Source organism: Rhea americana, unplaced genomic scaffold (assembly GCF_003343005.1).
Source record: "Rhea americana isolate MKP2758 unplaced genomic scaffold, rheAme1 scaffold_49, whole genome shotgun sequence".
Taxonomy (NCBI): Eukaryota; Metazoa; Chordata; class Aves; order Rheiformes; family Rheidae; genus Rhea; species Rhea americana.
This window is the reverse complement of record NW_028186634.1, coordinates 998126-1019485: the sequence shown is the minus strand read 5'-3', so window position 1 is coordinate 1019485 and position 21360 is coordinate 998126. Positions and strand designations below refer to the sequence as shown.

At 40.6% G+C, this 21360-nt stretch overlaps 1 protein-coding gene across 1 annotated transcript in view; it reads left to right on the top strand.

Annotated features, from left to right (window-relative positions):
* KCNC1 (potassium voltage-gated channel subfamily C member 1) overlaps window positions 1-21360 on the top strand; it is a 105357-nt gene that overhangs the window by 29721 nt on the left and 54276 nt on the right. The gene's annotated exons all lie outside the window — the stretch shown is intronic.

The following is a 21360-nucleotide window of genomic DNA, read 5'->3' as shown; positions in this document are numbered from 1 at the left end:
TGAGACCACAGCACATTAGAGGGTCATTTTTTAATCAAATAGGAAGCAATTAATTTTTAATGGAAAAACAAGTCAATATGTCTAGGGGATTTTTTTGACATGCCGCAGCTTTATGAACTGCTGGAAGAAAATGAGGTAGCCTGTACGTAGCAGGAAACCTTTTACTTACTTGCARAGAGAATCCTAAATACAGACCTCTCTTGCACTGTGATGTTTAAGGTAAAACACAGTCMAATACTAAGGCGATGTTCAAGAGCACATTGCTCAAACATTTTTCTCTCATAGCCTGTTTTCCTTCTTCCCAAATATTTACAATGAGAAATCATTTTCCCTCCTGCCTACTTGTATCCCAAACAAAAGTAATGTTAGCCAAATACAATGCACACAAGCAAAATAAAGAACAGCTAAAAAATAAAATATAGTTGGAACAAACTAGGCTAGTTTAATTTCATTCTGATTTAATGAGGCTGGTTCTTTACAGACAATTAGGAAGTTTCCTCAGGAAAAAACAAAAACCAGAGAGAAATAGCACGAGCAAGCTGCTTTCAAGAACCAATTCATTAACAGAAGTCTCCCCTGAATAACATGCAGAGGATGGCAGACTCTCGTCATCTCTCTGCTGTTGAGATATCCCATTCTAAAGTCCAGCAGTTTCTGAGGGACCACAGATAGTCATATGTGATACAGCTGCAAATTCCTCCTGCCTTGGTGCTCATCCTCAAGTGCTAGGTCATCAGTGCCTCTAGACACAAAGGGTCCCCAGAAAGACCACATTTGTATCAGCTTCATTTCAGCTAGCCCCAGGGACTGAGGCCGGGGGACAAGGAGGGAAGGAGGGAAAGGAGAAGTCCTTATGCACACTGGGACATCACAGCATCCATCGGGGATGTTGGTAGACACTAACGGCTCAGGGACCGTGTAATCACAGAATCACAGAATGCTTGAGGTTGGAAGGACCTCTGGAGATATCTAGTCCAAACCCCCTGCTCAAGTAGCGTCACCTAGAGCATGTTAGAGTTGCATCCAGGTGGGCTTTGCGTATCTCCAGAGAAGGACACTCCACAACCTCTCTGGGCAACCTATTCCAGTGCTCTGTCACTCTCACAGTGAAGAARTTCCCCCTCACATTCAGGCAGAACTTCCTGTGGATCAGTTGGTGCCCGTTGCCTCTTGTCCTGTCGCATGGGACTACTGAAAAGAGTTTGGCCCCATCTCTTTGACACCCTCCCTTCAGATACTCACACACATTGATCAGATCCCCCCTCAATCTTATCTTCTCCAGGCTAAAGAGGCCCAGCTCTTGCAGCCGTTCTTCACAGGGCAGATGCTGCGGCCCTCTGAGCATCTTCGTAGCCCTACACTGGACTCTCTCCAGTAGCTSCATGTCTCTCTGGTACTGGGGAGCCCAGARCTGGACASAGAACTCGAGATGTGGCCTCACCAGGGCTGAGTAGAGCAGCAGGATCACCTCCCTCAGTGATGCAATGAGGAGGTTGGCCAGCATGACGCCCCAATCATCCAGAGCAAGCCCTGCTTGTGGTAGCCTCCCAGCCTCATGGACAAGGCTTGCCACCCAATGGCTCCTGACTCACCCCAACATAAAAACCGATGACCCTAGCTGTAAGCCATTGGTAAGGCAGAAAACTAAGAGGGCTTCTGAGCTAGTGAGAATAAAACTATTAGCTGTAACTAAAGTTACTGTTTTCCTTCCCATCCAGCTTTCTTAGCATCTGTAGCACTTCTAAMATGTCTGTCCCACAGAACAACAATATTGCTGGGATAGGATGGAAAAACATGATACTATATTTTTGAGTCACAGGAATAAACTGAATCCTAAACTGAGATTAATTCTCAGTAGGATCACCTAACAAAAAATAGCAGCACCAAAAGAGTATCTTCAGCCATCTGTGTGGGCTGGTGCTCTAGAATTGAGGGAACATCTAAGTCAGGGGTTGTGCAATGGCTGGGGCAAGGGCAGGTCCCCCACCCACAGGCACTTGGCCATCAGACGACTCAGCAGTGGCAGTAGGCTCAGTGCTAACCGTTTTGCCACACAGATCACGGAACAGGTTTTCTCAGAGCTTAGTTTGTACAGGAGTGAAATCCCCAAAATGCATTAGCAATGATACAAAAGGAGAAGAAATGAATGAGAGGGGGACTTTTCTTTGTTTGAGGCTAACAAACAGGGAGCAATGGTTTGGGGATGAAGTGGGAAGAGTTTCACTGGCACTAGGATACCGTATTTACCCTACAGTTATCACTCTGCAGCACTGTGTGAATCTCTTACATACTCTGGGCAGCTGGCACGCCAGGTAGGCAGACAGGCAAGGAGGGGTGAGCATGGACGGTGGCAGCTGGATTGCTGAAACTGAGAAGGCAACAAGGCATTTCATAGTGTTTTGGGAACACACTACAGTCTCAGCCTTCCCATAGTGACTGGAATTAGGAGATAATGGATCTGAGTATGTTCTCACACCACTATTACCACTGTCACTGCATTAATTTTAGATTATTTCCTTCCTGATTTAGAGAGAGCCCCAAGAGATCAAAACCAAACCACTGATCTTGCCACTCCTTCCCTTCTCATATCTTACTGCTAGAGAATCCATAACAGAGCTGACAGATTCAGCCCTAGCATACATCTACTAATTTCAATCYGAATGCTCTCCTGTAAAGTGAAATTTGGTCTTATTTACTGTACTTACAGTTCTAAAGAGATTATTCTAAGCTTAGTATAAATCACTGTGAAAAAAGCCTACACATGAGAGTGGGAATTTACAGACTCCTTTATGTCTTATCTGTAGTCTCCATTTCATTCTAATGAAATAACTGGAGCCCTCTGACTCTATGAAACATCTTCAGTACCAAAGAGTCATTATTAAAAAAAAAACCCACCATTCTGTGTCCATTGCCCTGTGATATTAAAACTAACCTAGCTTCAATGTATTCCTTAAGCATGACAAAGTATTGAAAGCCTGCCAATGACCACAGGAAGATTAGTGCTAATTGGTGCTGATCTTTGAAAAGAAATCAGTTTGGGGATGTTAAAAGGAAAATATAAAATGGCAACTTACCACTAAGTCATGGGAAATATCTTTTCTAAGCAGCTGGGCTAATTAGAGAAGGAAAAAGGAGGAGGAAAAAAAAAGATTAAGACCTCAATCTAGCAGAGAACTCAAATAACTGAAAGCATACGAACTGGGCATCAAAGGTTTCACAGAGTTAAATGTGTATTTCTTGCTTAGCTGGACCAGTGCCCAGAAATAGAAGACATAATGCATCTCCCTCTGCATTTTGGAAATTGCTTTGATTATATGTGAGCAGAGTAAGGATGAAGTTGTCCATCTCGACCCTTCTGAGAGCTGAGATGGCTTCAAGCCATCAACCCACCCCCCATCGCCCTTGGGAGCCAAGCAAGACCCAGAAATCTTGCTGCCCACCCTTGGCAGGAGCCCAGCTCACTCATGCAAGGGGCAGTCACCCTTCCCACCTGGCAYTGGGACCGTCCCTCCGCAAGGAGCGCCGCGCTGCGACAGCGGGTCCTCCTGTTCCCCTACCTCTCTGCCAGAGCATCTGCCTTGATGGTGTCTTGGGAGACAAACTCACTGCCTGAACCTCTGCTCTTTCAACACTAAGCTTTTCTGTAGCTTCTGAAAGACAGGGCTGTTTTCCTCAGGTACCGTAACTTTCGTTAAAGAGCCTAGGGTTGGGCCCATCTCCACAGCAAAGAAGCAGTGATAGCTATTTAAGTTATCTGATTTTCTGACCCCAATAAGATAGAAAGATATGCAGCAGTTTTCAAAAAACAGTCCATTTTTAGCCAGGTAAACAGCTTGTTTCCCTAAGAGCCCTAGAAGTCAAATTATAGGGAAATTTCCCTGAAGCGGGATCCCATTAGGCACTCTTGACCTCAAAGAYGTCTGCAGGACCCTGTGCTTCACTCTATTCCTTCGTCATTTGGCAATTGAGAGAGGACCTGTCACACTATCCTCATCACCTATTTCTCCCCTGTCAAAAGGCCTACAGTGGAGTCAAGGACAAGCCCTCAGTAATTTGAAGGTGGACCAGAATTTCATCTCTTGTCTTGAGACTAATTTCTAGACACGTATAAGGACCACATGGCAGCATGGCTCCTTTAAGAGCCTGCGACAGTCCAAGGCTAGAGTTAGGCCCAAAAGTCTGGCTGTGCCCTGGCCAAYTTTTTTCAGACAAAATATCTGAATGCAGGTTTCATTCTCATCACAGAAGTATGGCAAGTACGTGCTTATTCTTAGGCACAGAAATATCACTGCTATTGGCTGCACTTTTGAGATGATTTCAATATAATATSACACAGTAAAACTCACTCAAATGCAATAACAATGTTGCACACTTACTGCTTTTAACTATCTATAAAAAATAAAATGYAAGCATTGCTTCCCTCTGTTGGTTTTGGGAGAATGCCAGTCCTCGCTCCACAAAGCGTTACGTGCAAAACATTATTACCTTGCCAAACCATTAGATGTAAACCTTTTAAACAGTGCACAGGATATCATAAACTCTAGRTAGGCTCTGAATGACTGTACACCTCCCTCCTTTCCCTTTGGGGTCATACAAGTGCTATTTAAGCACAATAYGTGCTTTAATACGCTATCATCACTTCATATCTTTGGTCAATTACTTCTCAAGCACAACCAAAGTAATCATTTTTGTTTAGCATTAATGGCTGAGACAAGGCTGTTGAGCAGGAGGAGGTAGAGCTGCCTTAAGGATAGCCCGAGATGTACAGGATATCCACAGAGAAGGAACGAGGGTGAGCAAGGGGGTCTACAAGTCAAGTTATCCACCTTAAATTCACGATGCTACATGAACTGGATTAGCTGTAGCAATGTCCTTTTTCTCCTTATGAATTATTTTTTACTTTATCGGTTTAATCAAAAGGAGAAGAAGAAGAGTAGAAACGCAAACCCAAATCATTTCATTTTTAAAGAAGTTTCAAATTTATTTCCAAATTAAAATCCATAGCCAAAAGCAGTTTTGCTTTCAGGGTCCACATCTAAAGCTGCAAGGTCACACCTGCTTTCACTGAAGAGTCTTATGAAATTTATGCTCGCTTATGCAGAGCCCCAACATACCAAAAATATAGCAGGCAGGATTTTAATTTCTGTTAAACTCAATTTGCACAAAGTTCTGTCGGCCTGATCTAGCATCAGTACTGAGACCTGCTTTGAACCCAGTGAGSACTCTGAACTTAGCAGCAGTGTCTGGCAGGAAACTTGAAAACCTGCCATTCAAAAGTTAAGAAAAAGAAGTCACTGTTAATTCCAAAAAGATTACAAGAAAATATCCTACCAATAATATTCACTTGGCTTCAGAGAGAACACTGTTCCTACTTGAAATCCATTCACTTGGCAGACCAGGACTGCCTAGATGAAATTCTCTAATGAATAAACTTCACATTTTTAGTCTTTTTATTACTATTACTTTGATTTAGACAAAATGAAGCCACTGAAGACCTGGCAGAAAAGAAGCCAATTAATATTTCCCTTCTCATCAAGTCTGAAGATTAATTACTCATTCTAATAAAGGCTTAAGGCCTTGTTTTTAACAGCTGCTGACCATTTTCATTTTAAATCAACAAAGCCTTTAAACACATGCTTAACTTGTTGCCTAAACAGTCCTTTTAGAGTAAATGGTTCTACTGATATGTATAAAAAGTCAGGCAGGTGAGAGGACCAGAACCTGGGAGCTTAGGACACGGTAGAGAAGAACTTAAAAACAAATAAACCAAAAAAACACAGAGAATTACTTAATTAGAAAAACGTAATAAAACAGATAATAGTTCCTCTTACTCATGGCCAAATACATTATAATACTTACAACTTGAGTCTTCACGCTCATCTCTGACTGCTTTGAGAAAGCTTTCCATCAATAAAATTATCCTGTTGCATGACTGGATGTGATTTGAACTACTTTCCTGGGTTACAGAAAATAAAATATGTGCAGGAAAGGAAAATCATCTGAATTCACAGCAGTGACTGTCTGAGCCTGGGACAAGTTCCAGACTCATTAAAATCAGAAAATCATGGACAAGTCCAATACGTTGGCACAGACACATGAGCAATAGCAAAGTTGCTCCCTGAAGCCTGCTTTCCTCATCTTGACATTCAGAGATGAACAGGACAAGGATGGGTGCCAGGTATCTCCCCCTATATAAACATGGAGAGAAGGACAGGAGAAATGAGCTGGCACAAGGGTTTGTAATTGATGGTCAAAAAAAAGTGGCTTATAGCTCTTCTGCAGGTATGGGCAGACCACTGTTGTGAAAAGGTGGCTTTGGCTCAACTGTTTGCTATTCTGGAGATATATTCTATCTTAGCCACATACCCAAGTTCAGCCTTTAAAGACCTAAAGTAAATTTTTTTATTTTAGATCACCTGGAGGTAGCGGAGGAACACAGACAGAGTCTGWCTTTGTGGAAAACATGAGTTTCCTGCTCAGAGTGATATAGCTGCCTAGCAGTCCACACTCAGGCCTGTTGGCAAAACTAATATAACCCCTAGATAGTAGTATAGAGAATATTTTCCCCCATYTATGCAGGATAATAAATGAGCTGAAAATTAATGTGATGAAAAGATCAATAGCTGCTTTCCTTCTACAAATACCATTGATCAGTGACTCTACTAATACCATTGATCTTTAAGAAAAGAARTGCTTTTCCTGTGCCCTGCACTGAAAGCTATGTTTCATGCTGTTCTAACATCACTGCTCCTCTCTGAGTGAAGATCCTTGTTGAATTAGAGCTAGCCATGTTATTTCTGATAGACCAATGATACTGTGGCTACACTGGTTATGAAGTTGCTATGGAATATCACAGCTTCAAAGAATCTAATACAATTACTATTACTATCCTAATTCACTTACTTATGATGCATATTTCTAATGGAGAAGAGCTTTTGATGATTGATCCTTAACTAATGTGAAAGAAGCAGGGAGTTGATTTGTCCCTCAGGCAGCTCCTTCTTTCATCTAACATGCAAGGCCACTCTCCAACTGGAGACATTTTTTTTTTTTTTAAAAAAAAAAGATTTAAAATGTCACCCTGTAGGTTTCTGATACAAGGGAAAAGATCCTTTGAAAGACAATCATTACAGATGGACTCTGCACAGAGCACTTGTGATTAATAACATCATGAACTTCAAGCTGAAATTAGGGGCAGTTTTAAAATGCAAAAAAGGATCTACAGATCAAACACTCCAAAGGGCAAGACAATACTAAAAGCTTCAAACAACAGCAGTGGAAACTGTTGGGAGAGAGGTCAACTTGGGTGGGAAATGCCATGCAAGCAGAGGAAAGATCAGGGCATGCAACTCCTTTTTTTTTTTTTTTTTTTTTTTTAACTAACTTGACTGAGCTGTGTTTAAGTGATTCTTTCATTTAGATACTCTAACTGTAGTTTTCCTGTCCTTTAAAGATGCTACTTCTGTAAAAAGGGAGAGAAGGAGAGAAAGAACTGGGGGGAAGTACTGATTGTGTGCACACAATTTATGTAAAATCATTCAGCTGAAATTCTTAAATTGTTTTCAAACATTTAAATTAGTGATTAGAGCATATGAGACTAATAAGAGATATTAGACCAGTTTTCCTAAAGGGAGCATGCTACTTGGTTGAAACTCCACTGTAGAGTAATGGTAGAGGAGAGATTAGAGAAAGAGCTTCTCTCTGGAACAGGTGAGCTGGTAAAAATTACTGGTTTATCAATGACATTTGGCTTTAATCTTCCTTTGGGGTAGAAGAAATGTCTGTGAGCTATTCTCATTCTGCTTTYTAAACCAGCTGAGATCAGATCATTTTCTAAGTCATGCTGCAATTTTTAGCTTTAAGATCTGGGGAAGACTATCCCCAATTCTCATTTTCTCCAGTAATGAGATATCCTTTGTAAGAATTACAAGTCTTTGGCCTAAAAGTTCAAAAAAGGTCTTTTCGTTTTGGAGGGGAACTTTAACCGTATTCACAAGACCCTTTTCCCCTCCGAAATTACACAGTCCGTGTGCTGTCAGGATTCGCTTTGGACTAACATGCTGCCATTACAATCACGAAAAGGCTTTTTATTGGTCACAAGGTATAGGTATAGTATACCTTGTATATAGTCGCCTTAGGTACGAGGTGCAAAACAAGGAGGGGGGCAAAGGCATYGAGGGAAGGTGAAGCTGGTAAGGTGAATGTACGTTATACAGCTATCAAAGGAAAGAAGGCACGCGCTTCTGGGAAACGACGTATGTTTCCTACTGCGGTGAAATGGTTTAACTCCTCAGTTGGTAGGGATACTTCTTCTGCAGCTTAGCTCCTTGTTGCAATGAAACGGCTAGATTGCAGGACAGTAATGGAGCTTCTAACCCCATGACATGCAGCTGTTTCTGAGGATATTGGAAAACATCCATTACTAGGAAGCTGTGTGATGTCTTGCATGCTCTTACGGTTCAACTCTGGGTTTAACTGAATTTTCTTGATGCCAGCTGAGTGGGTCAAATTCATTCTCATTGCTTTGCACAAAACACACTTTATGGCTTAAACTGAAGAGAAACCGAGCCACACATAGCAAAGGGGGAAAAAAAAACAGAGTAAATAACGGACAAGTGCAATTTGAAAGGAACATTAAAAACACTACAGAAATAATTCTAGTGATCTTTTTAACAAAACTTACTGAAGTTTTTAACGGTACCCGTATTCAGAACAGCTGTCCCGGTCTCAGTGTCTCCAGCTATCTGCAGTCAGGCCACTGGCTGTGTGATAACGTGTGCTGACAACCCCATCTGCCCCATACCAGCAGCTGCAGCTTGTGTGCTGCCACGACCAGTCCCTCTGCCACCACCACCAGTGAACCTGCTGGTGCCAGGACAAAGGGCACGACTGTACCATAACATATAAAAGGGTTGTTAGGGTTGCAATAAAAACATGCACATTTATTTAACTGAAATCTATTCCATGGAAAATTCCTGAGCAGTACCACCTAGTCTGCAAGGACAGCCACAAATCCTCCACCACGGCCCCTCCGCAGCTCACGGCAGCTAAACTTCTGTCACACTCTGCCTTCCCCTCGCCTGGGGCTGTTCCTGAGGTCTGGAGGCAGCCAAACCTTTCTTCCCTTCACCCATGTCATACCTCAGGACAGGCCTGCAGAACAAAAAATGAAAAGAAAGAAACAGCTAACTCTCAATGGACATGCYTGACGAGCAGCAAACTCCTACTTCTGAGAGTGCTGATCCCTATTATCCCTACCAAAAAAAAAGAGGTTTTAGTCTTCCATTAGTACAAATAATGTGAGTCAACAGCCAGAACAGCCAAGTGCATTCTCTTTTCAAGAAAGCCATGACGAATGTTTTAATTTATGTGGCAGGTTCCCACACTCCGAGAAACTGGTTTTAGTTTGTTTTAAGCTAACTAAAATGAAACATYGACATTCCCTTTAAAAATCATTCTCTCACTTGCCATTACTGAAGGGGGCAAATAGGGGTTGAGATACATTTTAAACCTCACAAATCACTTCTGTACCTGCTGGTTAAGATATCTAGGACTGCGGTCAATGCAACAGAGTCAGGTGAAAATTCAGAGAGAACAGCTATGAAACCTGAAATCATGCCAATTTATACTGTTTGAAGTATCTGACCCATTGGTTCCAACTCTTCTACTCACACTAACGGAAAGCCAGAAGTCTTATGAAAGCAACAAAGATGTGTGCACACAATTGAAGAAATGGACTTCTAGTTTTGGTAAATACTGATCCACTCTTCTTCACATACATTGGTGGAAGTATTATAAGTTGGCAGCCAGGAAATCAGTTATTTTTGCAGTTACAAATTAATAGGTTCAGTGCTGGGGATAAATCAGCCTTGAGCAAACTTAAAAAAAAAAAAAAAAAAAATCTGCTAAGTGATCCCAAGAGGCATGTGTCTCTATAAAACAGTTAAAAGGAAGCTGCTGACTTGCACTCAGTGGGTTCAACAATTTGAAAATGATTAGTTTTTGTTTTAAATCATCTGGACCCATTCATGCAACTGACAGAAAGCAGAGAAATTCTGTTCTTTTGGAGAAACTTCCGATTTGGAAGATTAAGACATGGAATCGATGGTACATTACAAGGAAATTGTAATTATCCTAAGATTGGCACAGGCATAGGTTTCCCTGCATTGCTTTGCCAGTGCACTCTGTCTTCCTGAGACCGCTTCACACCCGATCTCCATCAGCCTGGAGCTTGCCTCTGCAAGGTGCTCTTTTTTGGAACTGCTGAAGGAGCAGGCATTTGCCACCAATAACGACCACTGTAGCCTTTTTTTACTGTAGTGTGTCAGGCCTCCTGCAGTCATGGGGAGAGCGGGTTCTGCCTCTCTGATTTTGAGGGCCAGTCAGTCTCAGGAACAGCTCTGTAGAACAAAGCAAGAGCTCTGGCATGCTCACGCTATGCTGACAGAGGACTTCACTGCATCTAAAAAATGTCAATAGCTGTGGGCCAGCAAAGTACTCCTTTTTCCCAGGTAAGTTCCCAATGGCCATTAGCACCAGTTACCTGGCTGCGTACTTGCTGATGCCAGACTCCTACAGCGCTAGTCACAGTTGCTTTGTCTATTTGGGACAAAGCTCTCTGCAGGGACCTCGTCCAATGTCATGCTTTGTAGGTTTTGCAATTTTCCTCTCAGTTACTAACTGGAGAGCAAAAGCCAAGGGCTGCAGTAGGAGTGGGGCTGCAGAGGGACAGACCTAGGAAGGGGCAGGCTGCCATAACAGTTGTCCCTTGAGAGGTTTTTCCTCTAGGCCATGGTTGGGGGTCCTGGGCTCAGCCTAAACCAAGGCTTAGGGTTAGGATTAATATGTGGATTGAGAGAGAACAAAATCTAGAATGGCAGTTAGAGCAGGGCTGGAAAGGGGCTGCCAACCCTGCCATTAAACGTTGGTTTGGGTTAAGATAACTTGAATGTGAGGGTAGGAAATACATACTTCCTCTTAGGACTTCTCAGGAAGAACAAATCTGGAGAAAGGACCTTGAGAAGGTTTAATTTGGAAGGAAGGCACAGCTTTGCACACTTAAGCAGAGCTGAAGAAGTTCTTCCTGGACTGCTGGTAGTGAAGAAAAATAGCCCATTATGTTAATAAGGAAAAGCAAGTCACCAGAGGGACTGACAGAATCACACCTACTCGCTTACAACGAAGGACAATTTTACAAATAAAGTAAGAACTAAATGCAATTGTTGTTGACCTCCATAAGAGCTGGAAATAGAATAAGTCAAGTGGGTCTGATTATAGCTTCACTATCTATATAAAGAGAGTCAATTTTTTCTGAATAACATGCTTATATTTAGGATCCTAAATCTGTATTTGGAAACCTAAGGAACTGACCTGATTTTCTGAAGTGCTGAGCATCCAGTGAATGAGTGGAACCATTCTAAGAGGCTTCTGTGGGAGCTGCTAGATTCAAGAGCTTTGAAGGAAGAGAGGGAAGTCAAAGTAATCGCATTCCCTAACTTCAGGCTTGCAAATCTAAGTCAAGACTTGCACTTTTGGAATTCATCATCCTAGAGTAATGTCTCAGTTCTCCCTTCAAATACTGTGCTGCTAGAATTACACAGTGTGTATTTTTATAAAGGTTTCAGACTCTATTGCTACCATTAAATAAGGATATTTAACACAGCATAAACAGACCCACTTTGCCGCAGTGCTAGTTAGAAACTTGGATAAAGTGCAAAGCCATATGAAAGCCAGCAGTAAACCACATTTGGGAACATTCACATTCCATAAAAGATAAAGCTGTAATATCTCAGGTAAGGGAAAAAGAAGAGTTCTACTGATTAAGTAAATTCTGGGGAGTCTCTATTTCCCCCTAAATGGCCTCACCTCAGCCGATTCTCATCTTTTTTTTGGAATAGCTCTGCTCACTGTCTCCGCAGGGCACCGGTAACCATCTCCCTTCCTTTCAGAATCTTCCTGTTATTCTCACAAGTCCACAAGACTCTATAAACCTATTTGGAAAAAAAAGAGCTATATAAACCTATGGCCTAACCAACCGATCAAACACACAGGTACATCATGAATTATTCCTTTACTATTTCCACTAAAGGCATGATTGTACGAAAGCCTTAGAGTTCTTTCCACACCACCTTTGCAAATTCAAGCAATTCTTAAATGTTACTCCCTTTCTTCAGAGGTTCTGAAGCTTGGAAGGGAAAAAGGTGTATTTTTATTGCATTTTTATTTTTGTTTCATAGTGAATATTTCCAAATGTTTCAGTATTAATTATAATTCAATTAAGATTCAGATGGAATTCCACCAGGAAAATCTAACTATAGTCCTCTCAGTAAGCCCCTCATGGAAGCACTGGGGTCTGCAGATCTCATAGACCTGCCTCATATAGGATTTGTACATTAAATCCACTTTTTAGAAAGCAAATACTCTAAAAATCAGACTTCTTTTTGCAAAGGTAATTTTTGCAATAAACTCTTTTTGTCATAATATGAAATACTCACATACACAGGGCACCACTATCTGTAGTCATGAAGCAAAGCTCATTAAAAAAAGACAATGTGAGTCTTACTTTTCTTAATGCAGAAATGCAACTACCCGGAACAAAGGAAATGTCAAGACAATTATTTCTGGTGTAGAAATGCCTAGAGGCCCCAAACAACGTTGGCAGGCTGTTCTGACAGGCACTGAGCAAACCAGCGAGAGGTGGTCATTACCAGAAGTCTTTAAAAGTAATGTTTGTAAATTGGCAGACAAAAGACAAAAGGGGAGCAGAGAACAGAGGTGAGCCATCAGATCAGACCAGTGAGGGACCTCCCAAGACACCCCCTTCCTGCGACACCAGCAGCCTTTACTGGACCCAGTTTAGCCACCAGACACAGTACTGTGTCCATTCTGTATTGTCTGAAATTGAAAAGAAAAAAACCAACTCCCCCCCCCGCAAAAAAACACACTTTCTTTCAGCACTAACAGAAACAAAGGAACAAAACCTAATTTTTCCACATCAAAGCATGTTTTTGAAGTCTTGTCACCTGTTTCCAAATTCCATATTGACAGCGGACTGCCACCATACCCAAGTAACCAATTTTCCCGCACTCTTCAATAATTCAGTGGCATATGGGTGTGAATTCAGGCTCTCTGAAAGAGGCTTTTATGTCACTCTGGGGCAGAATTTCAGGCAAGATTTTCGAAGCCCTGCAAGGAATGCAATCACTAGCATTGTTTTCAGTGGGAGGCACAGGACCCAAGGCTCCTGCAACCCCTCCRAGAGCTTAGGCCAGTGTTTCTAATCCCAGGCCAGTTCTTAATTGTACAACAAGTATTTAGAGTAATAACAAAATCACCAAGCCTGAGCCTGTATTAGATTTACTGCTTATAGAACATAGATGAATTCCAAAAATAATTTCTTAATTAAGGATCTTTCATTTTAGCCAACATTTCCCCTTAAAATAGCACCAGAAGAAATACATAGGGACCAATTAGTTTATAAAATCAGTTGTTCACTGACCATGGAGAGCTAGAACAAAAACATAGACTCTAGGGCAGATGATATATATAGTCACACGCACTGGCTGGACAGCACAATTCTCTTGCATTTGTCTAGCTGTTCAGCGTGTGGTATTTCCAGTGCTATAGCTTTCAGCCAATGTAAAACAGCGATTTAGTAGAAAAGTTGGCTGTTAACAAACCCAGTGAAATAATAGCAGTCTAGGTTTTCAAGTGCCAGTGGCCCACAGTTGTCCTTCATGTTACAACAACTGTTTCCAAACTTAGCTGTAGCCCATCACAAATCTCAGTACAGAAGGAGGGTCAGTGTGATTTATAGATAAAAAGCTATCACCTCTCCACAGCTGGTAACAAGTCATAGAACTTAACGCTCTCTGGAAAGGGGTAGTTTATGGTGTTCGAAATGATTCACTAAGTCACAGCGTTTTAGACAGACTCCGCAAATTAAAGGAAAGTTTCTCCRTGGCAAAATTGCCAGAGGATTAAAGTCTACGTGACTGAAGTGACAGTCTTCCTTCCTTACACTGGTGGTACAGAATTGTCAGTGTAAAAAGAGCAGGAATACACGATAACAGTGATTTCCTCCTAAAAGTACTTCAAAACCATGGAAGAGGAATTGAGAAGTATGTGGCTGAGTTTTGTTTTCTGTTGGGCTTCGTCTGCTCAGCCAGTTCTTTAGGGTACAAATATGATTGGCAAAGTCTACGGAGAATCAGCTGACAAGAAGACATTAGTCAGGGGACTGCACAGATGTTACAGACGCCTACGCTGCATTCCAAAATTAACTTTTCTATTAGCAAACATTTGACAGTCTCAGTTCTGCCTTAGAAAACATGAGCAACAGTCTGCTCATGAACGCTTATCGGGAAAAATGTTACCTATTAGTTCAGGTAATTTGATCTTAAAAGATACATGTATAGTACACTAAGTTGAACCAATAGGCAGAAGAGAAAAGAAAGTGTTATTTAGCCATATATTCAGCACTACTGATTACTTTCTCCTCAGTCTGCTACCACTGACTATAGTCATCTATTGTATGCTGTAACGTGCCCTGGACAGTTCAAAGGCATAATTGTGGTAAGAAAGTCTTCTCTGATGAAGTTCTGATGGCAGCTCTCCTGCCAGATTCAGCATCCACTTACGGTCCCAGGGTCCAGGTCCTTCTATACTCATCTTCCATATGAATTGCACCATTGTCTGGGACATTTAGTCAGACCCTTATCTAATGTAAATGAACCTGGCAGCACTGCAGGGAAGGGAATGATTTCCATTTCCACCAGCTGAGTGTCTGGCACATACTTTCTCCTAATTAGTATTCATCTTTGGGTCTGCTGAATTTGTGGGAGGGAGTTAGCTGTCCATGGAAGTCCTAATTGTTTAGCTTGGACAATTTCCCTTGCAGCCTGCACCCCTTGCTGTGAATGCCTTAATCATTTTCAGAAATTAGACTATTGTATCAGTTGTCCTCAGTAAATGGACACCACACAAACTAACATAGATCTGAACATCTCTCTGCTGCCCTTCACCCTCTCACCCTGCACAATTTAACAGCTGAGCAAAAATAATTATGTGCTGTAAAGGAAAAACCTCAACAACATCTTGAAATTGAGGTATATTTAAGGTACCTGAAGTAAAATAGCTTGAACAACAGAGGATCCACACATTTTTCGCTCCTATTGATTTCAGGCAGAGTCATGGATGATCAGTGTTTCCTAAAACATGATGGTTTTGCAAGCATCCCTCTTCAGACATCAACAGCTTTAAAGTGTTGATGGTAACTATAGAACCTTCTGCCCAAATGGACCCCTTGTCATGCAGTGGCTTAAGGAAAATGTATGACAAGTCTAACTAACATGAAGCCAAAGAGAACTTTTTCAGAAGCATATTCTGGATATAAGGTTAATTCGAATACTTGGCCCATGACCTTGAGAGTGCAATTATCTCAATGAAAAGGAAGAGCRGAACACAAACCTCTAGGAAAATATGAATGCGGATAATTTATGGCTTTAGATAATCCTCTCTCTACATATACATCAAGTTATGAACAAAGGCTCAAAGGAGTCCCTCAAGCTAGATGTATCATTTAAAAACAAAAATTTTAAATCAAAGATCATGAATACAGGAGAGGGAAAGAAATAATTAAAGAAATCACTGAGGTACTTCTTAATTAAGCTCTCACACTCCAGAAGTCTCAATGGAGCTAATTGCCAAGGCAGTAATTGAGTGGATAGAAAACCACTCAGTGCCTGCTGCCCAGGATCATTTCTCAGTGAAAACAAAAACATCGAAACAGAATATACCTTCTACATAATCAAGTCATTTCCAGATCCTATAAAATTCCAAACATATTTGGATAAAATCTTTATCTCATTTCCTTAAAGAAATTTGTGGGAAATTATAGCAATTTGGTGAACAGATAGAAAAGCAGGTAGTTCTACAAAATTTAGAACCTGTTTTCTAGAAGCATATTCAATAATGGAAGAGTCAAAGTCCAAATATCAAAAAGTGACAGATATCTAATGCCACAGACAGTCAGAGAAATATAGCCCGAGTCTTGCTGAAATTTCTCTTAGTCTCCTAAGTTACTTGGGCACATGTACTATTTCAACATTTTATGCATGCACACACGTGCAAAATACTCCAAATTTTCCAAAATCACAGGGGAAAACATTCATGAATTAAGAAGAATTTTAGAAACTCACATGAATTTTATCTGCTCTGTCCCACCTCCTATCAGCATTATCAGGTAGTATATTTGCTGTTCATCTAATCTACAAAAATATTCTGCATTCTTTAGTTGCACAGACAACTTATTTTCTTCCCCCCAAAATACCTGTTCCAAGTAATCATTTTTTAAAGTCATCATTTCTTCCTGTCTTCTCTTCTTTCTCCTTCCATTTCCCCCCTCCCCTTTTCCTTTCTCTCCTTTTAGCAACTATCAAAGGAAGACAACTTTCAAAGCAGAGGACCATCTATAAGTCAAAGTTGGACCATCTATAGCACAGGTGATCTGCACAGGTGCTAGGGGCAGGCACTGAATTCAGTAATCAGTCAGAGTCAACACAGCTGGAAACACGGTATCCTCTTCCTGAGGCTTCATTCTTGATTTTAGACACTCATCTGTGAAATGTTTAGCTTCTTTCTCTTCCCTCTGCCTTTTCCAACATTTTATCCACTGTAAAATTTAGGTGAGATCTTTAATACCTACAGTCACATTGAATCTGAAAGTGGGCCACCAAAGCAACATATAGCATACAGATTTTAGAAGTGCCACATTCTGAATTGCCAACACAATTTCCAGCAATATCTAAGGCACTGCCATATAAAGCGCAAGGATCCTTCACATTATACAAGTGGTTTAGAAGATGACCGGCAAATATTGGCATATATATGTCCCAAAGGAACATAAAATTTGACTGCTAAAGAARTTAGTAACTTATTAGAGCTATACTATGGGGGGGTGCTGGAGTAGATGGTCTCCAGAGGTCCCTTCCAACCTTACCAATTCTATGATTCTATGATTTGACAACTCTGGGGATTTATTTCTGATCATTTTTCAGTAGGGATGTTCCTGGTCTTTCAAAATGACAGATTTGGACTTCGGTCTGAATGAATGAGTTGGATACCACCACAACATAGCRTTTGTTTGCAAACTCTTTGAACAGATTTCATTCCCAGGCAGTAGAAGAGCTCAAGACATAGGCAACGCAAATGCCAGTCTCATGAAACATTTCAGAACTTGATGCTTCTTTAATCTGGAATACAGTAACAGAGAGCCTCAACTGTAAGAAATGATTTTAGACAAAAAGTGACATTCATTGTAAGAAAATAAAAAGCCTGAAAGAAAGAGTTACTGAGTAGTAACTTCCATCAAGGATTACCTTCATAAAACTAAAGCTCTGTTTCATACAGGAAAATTGTAATGATTTGTGTGATTTTTTTTTCTGTGAATAAGAACTCAACTCTATTGTGTACTTTTTCTGGGAAAAATAATTGCTGTACCATACAGTTTGGACTGATTTAAGGATTTTGACTCTGCAAATCTCTGAATGGAGGCCTRTGTGTTTTAAATTAAAAAATAAATAAGTGCAATTTTTCATGAATATAGTCCCAGGTATGGCAAAGCTCCAGACCTGGTACAGGATGGTCAGTAATTGCTACTTCATTGAAAATTACCTGTTYGCATTAAAATTTATGATTAATATTTTATTTCAATAAAAAATAATTTACACTTAATTATGCTAAATGCTTAACGAGTAAGAATCTCCTTTGGTTTCTCTGACCAAACTTGCACTGCAGGACTCAGCGTGTGGCATAGCATATGTAGCAATGCTTGGAAAAAGCCTGCAGAGGAGTGTGGAGATTTGAGTGCAAAGAAGTGATACAAAATTGTCTTTTCTTTTTAAAGTAAATCTCAGTGCTAATCTTAGCAGCTATCTTTTTTTTTGACCATCTCCAGGTCATCCTCTTGTTCCCTCTCCCACACAATATCTCAATTCTTTATTTTAACTGAAACTTTTTCAGGGTGGAGATTACATCTGAACACAGCACTTGGATGGTTCCTAGCTTGAAGATAAAGGGAGGTATTCCCTGACACATAATAAACTGGTCAACGAAGGAATTCAAAGCTTCCTTGGTCAAGACCTAACAGCCCAGCCCAGGGACAGACTGGGGCCTTCCACTTTTTGGATGAGATATTCCCCAACACAACATACACATTTATCAGTTTCTCCAGCAAAACTAGTTAAAAGACCCATCTGAACCAGCTAGGCATTTCATTGGAAATGACAGTAAACTGTTTCCTTTGAAGGAACTGTATGTATCCTATATTACCCCAGGGAAGAGTAAACAAGCAAGATGTTGTCAGACTAAGGACCCTTACCATCTTCTGATCACACACGAATCTTTACAGTTCTCCAGAAAAGAGTTCATTCAAAGCACCCCATAACAAATAACTATGTTTGGAATCTGTTTGTTTTCCTTGACCAACACACTTAGATGAGAACTCTTCAGCAAAAGACATATGCAATTTGTTAAATTTGCATTTTAGATACTTGCAATTAAAGTATGAGGATATATTTTTTCATCAGAGAAAAATTACTTTAATAGCCGTAATCAACACAATCAAATATAATCAATCTGTCAAGCTAATCATAATTTAGAATCACTTACAATAATTTTGTACCTTGCAAGTTCACATCTATATGGAAAAAATCTGCAACTCTAAAGGCAGAATTTTCTCTATTTCAATAACTGTGCCATGTTATGTATTTTCATTTTTGCTCCTTCTGTATCCTCATTCTCCCCTCTCCCACTCTGTTTAAACTTGGAGAGTTTTATCTTTGGCCTTTTTCTCCTCTCTCTGCACTCCCCTCTGTTCTATGTATATCTATACCTTTAGGCAGATGATTATGATAATCAATGCATATTTTGCAAGAATCTTAAGCAGCATAAATCTCATCGAAAATCAACAAAGCAAACCCATCAGGCATTTTGGAAAACATTCTCCATATCTGTGTACTAGCATTCCTCATCTATCCAGTATTACCTCTCCAGCCATGCCCAAGACAAGCATCTTGTTATGTGTTTGCTGACTCCTCCACCTCCATTTTATTCCAAACACTATATTTTATTTTCCCTCTGCTGCCCCTGCTCTGACTGTGCCCCAAGACGGATACTAGCTGGTCTCCACTACCCTCTACCTCCTCAGTCTCCCACTAAACTCTCTTTCTCTGTATTGCTGTGACTTCCGTTGTATTCTTCACTTCTTATCCCTTTCTCCTTCTCCAACACACAAAAACATCATCATCAGGAGTCCTCTCCTACTGCTTCAGTCCTTTTAGGTCTGCACCTACATCTTAGGCTGCCTTCGTTTTGCACTGGCAACTATCAGTACTAACTTCAAGCCACTCACCTTTATATCCAAAGCCCCTGATCATGACTCTGCTCTTAAGCCTGCTCATACTCAACAGATGCTTCCCAGCCTTTGGCTCAGGCCCTTGCCTGTCCTCACTTTCTCCCAAGCTCATCTTCCTCTTGACTTTAACTTTTTCTCTAACTCTGCTTTCCACCTCTCCCTTTCAACTAGAACATCTCGAATTTCCCTAGCCAAGGAGTACATACTTTCCCTTCAAAACTGCGCTTTAAAAGCCTCTCAGGAGCCATTCTGAGCTTTTCTCTAGAAATCTTACATGTTTTGAATTTAATAATGCTACAATCCATTTGGAAGGAGCTGAGTTCCCATGAAATCTGAGCACAGACATTTCCAAAAGATGCATCTCATTCCAGCAAATAGACTCCTTTGTGTATAAGTACCAGATAGACCTTATGTCCATCTGCATTAGGTCATCTCAACATAAGATGTAGCTATGCATATTATTATTAATGCAACTGCAGCTTTGAGCTCCTGTGTTTTGAATATTTCTTAGAGGCAAAGAATTCCAAGGAGATGCAGTTTCTTACTGCCTCCTATTCGTAGGGCAGGTGGCACTTCCTAGACTCAAAAAAGTTTCCATAGACAAGTGGTTTTTCTAAGCAGGAAGACTGAACTCATAGCTTAAATCAGCAGTTTGCAGGAACTCATTGACGTCAGGACAGCTTCTTGGTTGTTACTGTTCACAAAATCTAGATTCATATGCCCTTCATTATTTAAATTGATAGTCCATGATTATCTTTTCAACAGTTTCCTAGCATAGCTTGCTAAATTATGATTTAATTAGGAGCAAAGGATTATCTGTGTATAATAATGAGGGAGAAAAGATTAAGATGGTACAATGTGTAGGATACAYATCTCCCTCCTTGAAACCATTAGCTTTTTTTCAAGAGACAAGTAAAGAGCTTAGTCTTCAGCTTAGCAGTATTTCTGGGTCCACAGTAGCGATCATGACTGAGAACTAAAGAAAATAAGYCACTTGCCCTGGTCTAAATTATTATGTCTCTACTGAAGAAAGAGTTAGGTTGATTTGTAACATGTGGAAAGCTGTTCTCCTCCTGTCTTTACTACAGTCTATAGATATTCAACAAAAATTCCATCTGTTTATCTCATCTCCTGAAGGAAGCACAGCTTCTGTTCAAAACTGTATTATACAGACACATGACAGGGCACACTTTCACACTGAGATCACAGGCACAATAGGAAATAGAAAGGGCAGGAAGAAAGTAAGAGTCCACAAAACCTATACTGGAGAACAATGTCACTGTTCTTCAAGAGAGCAATCACCCTTTGTGGCTGTGTTTGTTGGATCTGCTTCTCAATAACATATGAGTAATTTCACAGAAATAGGTGCTACACTGATGGAAAACCACAGGTGGCTGGCAGACCCATGGCATGCCAGCTTCTTTATGCAGAACTCCTCGAAGCAGCACAAGAGGCGTGGGCAGTGTGTGTTATTCTTTATTATAAGAATCTTATTTCCTARTCATTCCACACGCAAGAAAAACTTAAGATGCTTGCAAACACTAATACATATTGATTATTATTGATTTTCCCCTACAGTGAATGGGAAAGAAGCCACACTCCAGAGAGTATTATAGAAACTGTCTGGATATAAAAGCTGATGACGGCATATTTGCAACTCTTGGCTATGACTCCCCTTTTACTAGAAGGAGTGCTCAAGTTCTTTCCTTAATCCTGTTGCCAAGAGCAGACCCAAGCTTTTCTCTTCAACTGTTTTTAATTTGCTGGAACTTATGTCCTAAAAGCTCAAAGCACTGAAAGCTAGAAAGGTCTGGATTGTACTTCTGAGAGCTGATGGTAACTTGGGTATCATGAAAGCAYAACGAAAGTTTCAGATGTAAACAACTTCCCAGAACATAATTCACTTCCAGCTTCTGGTAGTGCAGCCTTTCCCTTGCTATTTTCCT